Below are 8,848 nucleotides of genomic sequence, written 5' to 3'. Positions count from 1 at the left end.
TACAATCCAATCCTAGAAACGCCATCCAATCCAATCGAATACACTCCGATACAATCCAATCCAATCCAATCCAAGCAACGGCATCCAATCCAATCCAATCCAATGTAATGCCATTCAATCCAATCCAATCCGATCCAATCCACTCCAATACAATCCTATCTGAGGAACGGCATTCCATCCAATCCAATCCATTCCAAGGAACGGCATCCAATCCAATCCAATCCAATCCAAGCCAAGCCAATCCAATCATATCTGTGGAACGGCATCCAATCTAATCCAATCCAATTCTATCCAATCCAATCCAAGGAACGGCATCCAATCTAATACAATTCAATCCTATCCAATCCAATCCAAGGAACGGCATCCAATCCACTCCAATCCAATACAATCCTATCCAAACCAATCCAAGCCAATCCAATCCAATCCAAAGTACGGCATGAAATCCATTCCAATCCAATCCAATACAATACAATACAATCCAGTAGAAGGAACGGCATTCGATCCAATCCAACCCAATCCAATCAAATCCAATCCAACCAATGAACGGCATGATATCCAATCCAATGCAATCCAATCCAATCCAATTCAATCCAAGTAACGGCATCCAATCCAATCCAATCCGAGGAACGGCATGAAACCAATCCAATCCAATCCAACGAACGGGATCCAGCCCAATCCAATCCAATACAATCTAATCCTATCCAATTCAATCCAATGAACGCCATCCAATCCAATCCAATCCAATCCAAGAAACGGCATCCAAACCAATCCAATCCAATCCAATCCACTTCATCCAATCCCATCCAATCCAAACCAATCCAATCCAGTCCAGTCCAATCTAAGGAACGGCATCCAATCCTATCCAATCCAATCCAATGCAAGGAACGGCATTCAATCCAATCCAATCCAATTCAGTCCAATGAAACTCAATGCAATCAAAGGAATGGCATCCAATCCAATTCAATCCAATCCAATCCAAACCAATCCAATCCAATCCAACCCAATACAATCCAATCCAATGAACGGCATCCAATCCAATCCAATCCAATCCAATCCAATGAACGGCATCCAATCCAATCCAATCCAATCCAATCCAATCGGAGCCAATCCAATCCAAGGAACGGCATCCAATCCAATCCAATGCAATGCAATCCAGTCCAATCCCATCCGATCCAAACCAATCTAATCCAATCCAATCTAAGGAACGGCATCCAATCCAATCCAATCCAATCCAATCCAAGCCAAGACAAGCCAAGCCAAGACAAGCCAAGCCAAGGCAATCCAATCCAATCTGAGGATCGGAATCCAATCTAATCCAATCCCATCCAATCCAATCCAAGGAACGGCATTCAATCCACTCCAATCCAATACAATCCAATGCAAACCAATCCAAGCCAATCCAATCCAATCCAAGGAACGGCATGAAATCCATTCCAATGCAATCCAATCCAATACAATCCAACACAATACAATCAAGACGAACGAACGGCATTCAATCCAATCCAATCCAATCCAATCCAAGGAACGGCATCCAATCCAATCCAATCCAATCCAATCCAATCCAAGCCAAGCCAAGCCAAGCCAAGCCAAGCCAAGCCAAGCCAAGCCAAGCCAATCCAATCCAATTTGAGGATCGGAATCCAATCTTATCCAATCCCATCCTATCCAATCCAAGGAACGGCATCCAATCCACTCCAATCCAATACAATCCTATCCAAACCAATCCAAGCCAATCCAATCCAATCCAAAGTACGGCATGAAATCTATTCCAATCCAATACAATACAATACAATCCAGGAGAAGGAACGGCATTCAATCCAATCCAACCCAATCCAATCAAATCCAATCCAACCAATGAACGGCATGATATCCAATCCAATGCAATCCAATCCAATCCAATCCAATTCAATCCAAGTAACGGCATCCAATCCAATCCAATCCGAGGAACGGCATTAAACCAATCCAATCCAATCCAATCCAATCCAACGAACGGGTTCCAGCCCAATCCAATCCAATCCAATCTAATCCTATCCAATTCAATCCAAGGAACGCCTTCCAATCCAATCCAATCCAAGAAACGGCATCCAAACCAATCCAATCCACTTCATCCATCCCATCCAATCCAAACCAATCCAATCCAGTCCAGTCCAATCCAAGGAACGGCATCCAATCCAATCCAATCCAATCCAATCCAAGGAACGGCATTCAATCCAATCCAATCCAATTCAGTCCAATGAACCTCAATGCAATCAAAGGAATGGCATCCAATCCAATTCAATCCAATCCAATCCAAACCAATCCAATCCAAGCCAACCCAATACAATCCAATCCAACGAACGGCATCCAATCCAATCCAATGCAATGCAATCCAATCCAATCCAATCCGATCCAATCCAATCCAATCCAATCCAATCTAAGGAACGGCATTCAATCCAATCCAATCCAATCCAATCCAAGGAACGGCATCAAATCCAATCCAATCCAATCCAATGAACGGCATGCAATCCAATCCAATGCAATCCAATCCTATCCAATCCAATCCAAGGATCGCCATCCAATGCAATCCAATGGAATCCAAACCGATCCAATCCAATCCAATCCAAGGAACGGCATCAAATCAACTCCGATCCAATCAAATTCAATCCAATCCAATCCAATCCAATACAACCCAATTCAAGGAACGGCAACCAATACAATTCAATCCAATGCAATCCATTCCAATCCAATCCAATCCAATGCAATCTAAGGCACGGCATCCAATCCAATCCAATCCAAGTCACGGCATCCAATCCAATCCAATCCAATTCAAGGAACGGCAGTAAACCATTCCAATCCAATCCAATCCAATCCAACGAACGGAATCAAGCCCAATCCAATCCAATCCAATCTAATCCTATCCAATCCAATCTAAGGAACGCCATCCAATCCAATCCAATCCAATGCAATCCGATCCAATCCAATCCAATCCAATCAATTCCAATCCTAGGAACGGCATCGAATCTAATCCAATCCAATCCAATCCAATCCAATCCAATCCAAGAAACGGCATCCAATCCAATCCAATCCAATGCAATGCCATCCAATCCAATCCAATACGATCCAATCCAATACAATACAATCCTATCGAAGGAACGTCATTCAATCCAAACCAATCCAATCCAAGGAACGGCATCCAATCCAATCCAATCCAATCCAATCCAATCCAAGCCAATCCAAGCCAATCCAATCCAATCTGAGGAACGGAATCCAATCTAATCCAATCCTATCCAATCCAATCCAAGGAACGGCATCCAATCCACTCCAATCCAATTCAATCCCATCCAAACCAATCCAAGCCAATCCAATCCAATCCAAGGAACGGCATGAAATCCATCCCAATGCAATCCAATCCAATACAATACAATACAATACAATCCAGTCGAAGGATCGGCATCCAAACCAATCCAATCCAATCCAATCCAATCCACTCCATCCAATCCCATCCAATCCAAACCAGTCCAATCCAATCCAGTCCAGTGCAATGCAAGGAACGGCATCCAATCTAATCCAATTCAATCCTATCCAGTCCAATCCAAGGAACGGCATCCAATCCACTCCAATCCAATACAATCCTATCCAAACCAATCCAAGCCAATCCAATCCAATCCAAAGTACGGCATGAAATCCATTCCATTCCAATCCAATACAATACAATACAATCCAGTAGAAGGAACGGCATTCAATCCAATCCAACCCAATCCAATCAAATCCAATCCATCCAATCCAATGCAATCCAACCAATCCAATCCAATCCAATCCAATCCAATCCAATCCAATCCAATCCAATCCAATTCAATCCAAGTAACGGCATCCTATCCAATCCAATCCAATCCCAGGAACGGCATTAAACCAAACCAATCCAATCCAATCCAACGAACGGGATCCAGCCCAATCCAATCCAATCCAATCTAATCCTATCCAATTCAATCCAAGGAACGCCATCCAATCCAATCCAATCCAATCCAATCCAATCCAAGAAACGGCATCCAAACCAATCCAATCCAATCCAATCCACTTCATCCAATCCCATCCAATCCAAACCAATCCAATCCAGTCCAGTCCAATCCAAGGAACGGGATCCAATCCAATCCAATCCAATGCAATCCGATCCAATCCAATTCTATCCAATCTAATCAATTCCAATCCTAGGAACGGCATCCAATCCAATCCAATCCAATCCAATCCAGGGAACGGCATCCAATCCAATCCAATCAAATCCAAACAATCCAAGCCAGGCCAAGCCAGGCCAAGCCAAGCCATGCCAAGCCAAGCCAATCCAATCCAAACCAATCCAAGCCAATCCAATCCAATCCAATCGAAGGAACGGCATGAAATCCATTCCAATGCAATCCAATCCAATCCAATCCAATCCAATCCAATCCGAACCAATCCAATCCAATCCAACCCAATACAATCCAATCCAATCCAATCCAATCCAATCCAATCTGAGGATCGGAATCCAATCTAATCCAATCCTATCCAATCCAATCCAAGGAACGGCATTCAATCCACTCCAATCCAATACAATCCAATCCAAACCAATCCAAGCCAATCCAATCCAATCGAAGGAACGGCATGAAATCCATTCCAATGCAATCCAATCCAATCCAACCCAATACAATCCAATCCAATGAACGGCATCCAATCCAATCCAATCCAATCGGAGCCAATCCAATCCAAGGAACGGCATCCAATCCAATCCAATCTAATCCAATCCAATCTAAGGAGCGACATTCAATCCAATCCAATCCAATCCAGTCCAATCCAATCCAATCCAATCCACACTAAGGAACGACATTCAATCCAATCCAATCCAATCCAGTCCAATCCAATCCAATCCAATCCAATGAACGGCATGTAATCCAATACAATCCAGTCCAGTCCCGTACAGTCCAATCCAAGGAACGGGATCCAATCCAATCCAATCCAATGCAATCCGATCCAATCCAATTCTATCCAATCCAATCAATTCCAATCCTAGGAACGGCATCCAATCCAATCCAATCCAATCCAAGGAACGGCATTCAATCCAATCCAATCCAATCCAGTCCAATGAAACTCAATGCAATCAAAGGAACGGCATCCAATCGAATCCAATCCAATCCAATCCAATCCGAACCAATCCAATCCAATCCAACCCAATACAATCCAATCCAATCCAATCCAATCCAATCCAATGAACGGCATGCAATCCAATCCAATGCAATCCAATCCTGTCCAATCCAATCCAAGGAACGGCATTTAATCCAATCCAATCCAATCCAGTCCAATGAAACTCAATGCAATCAAAGGAACTGCATCCAGTCCAATCCAATCCTATCCAATCCGGACGAATCCAATCCAATCCAACCCAATACAATCCAATCCAATGAACGGCATCCAATCCAATCCAATTGGAGCCAATCCAATCCAAGGAACGGCATCCAATCCAATCCAATGTAATGCAATCCAGTCCAATCCAATCCGAACCAATCCAATCCAATCCAATCCAATCCAATTCAATCCAATCCAATCCAATCCAATGAACGGCATGCAATCCAATCCAATGCAATCCAATCCTGTCCAATCCAATCCAAGGTACGCCATCCAATCCAATCCAATGCAATCCAAACCGATCCAATCCAATCCATTCCAATCCAAGGAACGGCATCCAATCAAATCCAATCCAATCAATTCCAAGCCAATCCAATCCAATCTAAACAAAGGAACGGCATCCAATCGAATTCAATCCAAGGAACGGCATCCAATCCAATCCAATCCAATGTAATCAATTCCAATCCAATCCAATCCAATCAAATCCAATCCAATCTAAGGAACGGCATTAAACGAATACAATCCAATCCAATCCAATCCAACGAACGGAATCCAGCCCAATCCAATCCATTCCAATCCAAACCAATCTATTCCAATCCAATTCAATCCAATCCAATGAACGGCATCCAATCCAATCCAATCCGAGCCAATCCAATCCAATCTAAGGAACGGCATTCAATCCAATCCAATCCAATCCAATCCAATCCAATGCAATCCATTCCAATCCAATCCAATCCAATCCAATCCAATCCAATCCAATCTAAGGAACGGCATTAACCGAATCCAATCCAATCCAATCCAACGAACGGCATCCAGCCCAATCCAATCCAATCCAATGTAACCCAATCCAATCTAAGGAACGGCATCCAATCCAATCCAATACAATCCAAACCAATCCAATCCAATCGAATCCAATTCAATCCAAACCAATGAACTGCATCAAATCCAATCCTATCCAATTCAATCCAAGGAACGCCATCCAATCCAATCCAACCCAATCAAAACCAATCCAATCCATTCCAATCCAATCCAATCCAATCCAATCCAATCGAAGGAACGGCATTAACCGAATCCAATCCAATCCAACGAACGGCATCCAGCCCAATCCAATCCAATCCAATGTATCCCAATCCAATCTAAGGAACGGCATCCAATCCAATCCAATACAATCCAAACCAATCCAATCCAATCGAATCCAATTCAATCCAAACCAATGAACTGCATCCAATCCAATCCAATCCAATCCTATCCAATTCAATCCAAGGAACGCCATCCAATCCAATCCAACCCAATCTAAGGAAAGGCATCCAATCCAACCCAATCCAATCCAAGTAACGGCATCCAATCCAATCCAATACAATCCAATCGAAGGAACGGCATTAACCGAATCCAATTCAATCCAATCCAACGACCGGCATCCAGCCCAATCCAATCCAATCCAATGTAACCCAATCCAATCGAAGGAACGGCATCCAACACAATCCAATACAATCCAAACCAATCCAATCCAATCGAATCCAATTCAATCCAAACCAATGAACTGCATCCAATCCAATCCAATCCAATCCTATCCAATTCAATCCAAGGAACGCCATCCAATCCAATCCAACACAATCAAAACCAATCCAATCTAATCCTCTACAATCCAATCCAAGAAACGCCATCCAATCCAATCGAATACACTCCGATTCAATCCAATCCAATCCAATCCAATCCAAGCAACGGCATCCAATCCAATCCAATCCAATGTAATGCCATTCAATCCAATCCAATCCGATCCAATCCACTCCAATACAATCCTATCTGAGGAACGGCATTCAATCCAATCCAATCCATTCCAAGGAACGGCATCCAATCCAATCCAATCCAATCCAAGCCAAGCCAATCCAATCCTATCTGTGGAACGGCATCCAATCTAATCCAATCCAATTCTATCCAATCCAATCCAAGGAACGGCATCCAATCTAATCCAATTCAATCCTATCCAATCCAATCCAAGGAACGGCATCCAATCCACTCCAATCCAATACAATCCTATCCAAACCAATCCAAGCCAATCCAATCCAATCCAAAGTACGGCATGAAATCCATTCCAATCCAATCCAATACAATACAATACAATCCAGTAGAAGGAACGGCATTCAATCCAATCCAACCCAATCCAATCAAATCCAATCCAACCAATGAACGGCATGATATCCAATCCAATGCAATCCAATCCAATCCAATTCAATCCAAGTAACGGCATCCAATCCAATCCAATCCGAGGAACGGCATGAAACCAATCCAATCCAATCCAACGAACGGGATCCAGCCCAATCCAATCCAATCCAATCTAATCCTATCCAATTCAATCCAAGGAACGCCATCCAATCCAATCCAATCCATTCCAAGAAACGGCATCCAAACCAATCCAATCCAATCCAATCCACTTCATCCAATCCCATCCAATCAAAACCAATCCAATCCAGTCCAGTCCAATCCAAGGAACGGCATTCAATCCAATCCAATCCAATCCAATTCAGTCCAATGAAACTCAATGCAATCAAAGGAATGGCATCCAATCCAATTCAATCCAATCCAATCCAAACCAATCCAATCCAATCCAAGCCAATACAATCCATTCCAATGAACGGCATCCAATCCAATCCAATCCAATCCAATCCAATCGGAGCCAATCCAATCCAAGGAACGGCATCCAATCCAATCCAATGCAATGCAATCCAGTCCAATCCCATCCGATCCAAACCAATCTAATCCAATCCAATCTAAGGAACGGCATCCAATCCAATCCAATCCAATCCAATCCAAGCCAAGACAAGCCAAGCCAAGCCAAGCCAAGCCAATCCAATCCAATCTGAGGATCGGAATCCAATCTAATCCAATCCCATCCAATCCAATCCAAGGAACGGCATTCAATCCACTCCAATCCAATACAATCCAATGCAAACCAATCCAAGCCAATCCAATCCAATCCAAGGAACGGCATGAAATCCATTCCAATGCAATCCAATCCAATCCAATCCAATACAATACAATCAAGTCGAACGAACGGCATTCAATCCAATCCAATTCAATCCAATCCAAGGAACGGCATCCAATCCAATCCAATCCAATCCAATCCAAGCCAAGCCATGCCAAGCCAAGCCAAGCCAAGCCAATCCAATCCAATCTGAGGATCGGAATCCAATCTAATCCAATCCCATCCTTTCCAATCCAAGGAACGGCATCCAATCCGCTCCAATCCAATACAATCCTATCCAAACCAATCCAAGCCAATCCAATCCAATCCAAAGTACGGCATGAAATCTATTCCAATCCAATACAATACAATACAATCCAGTAGAAGGAACGGCATTCAATCCAATCCAACCCAATCCAATCAAATCCAATCCAACCAATGAACGGCATGATATCCAATCCAATGCAATCCAATCCAATCCAAACCAATCCAATTCAATCCAGGTAACGGCATCCAATCCAATCCAATCCGAGG

This window comes from Mustelus asterias, chromosome 23 (genome assembly GCF_964213995.1).
Source record: "Mustelus asterias chromosome 23, sMusAst1.hap1.1, whole genome shotgun sequence".
In the NCBI taxonomy this organism is placed as follows: Eukaryota; Metazoa; Chordata; class Chondrichthyes; order Carcharhiniformes; family Triakidae; genus Mustelus; species Mustelus asterias.
The sequence above is the reverse complement of the archived record's forward strand: the minus strand, read 5'-3'. Positions refer to the sequence as shown.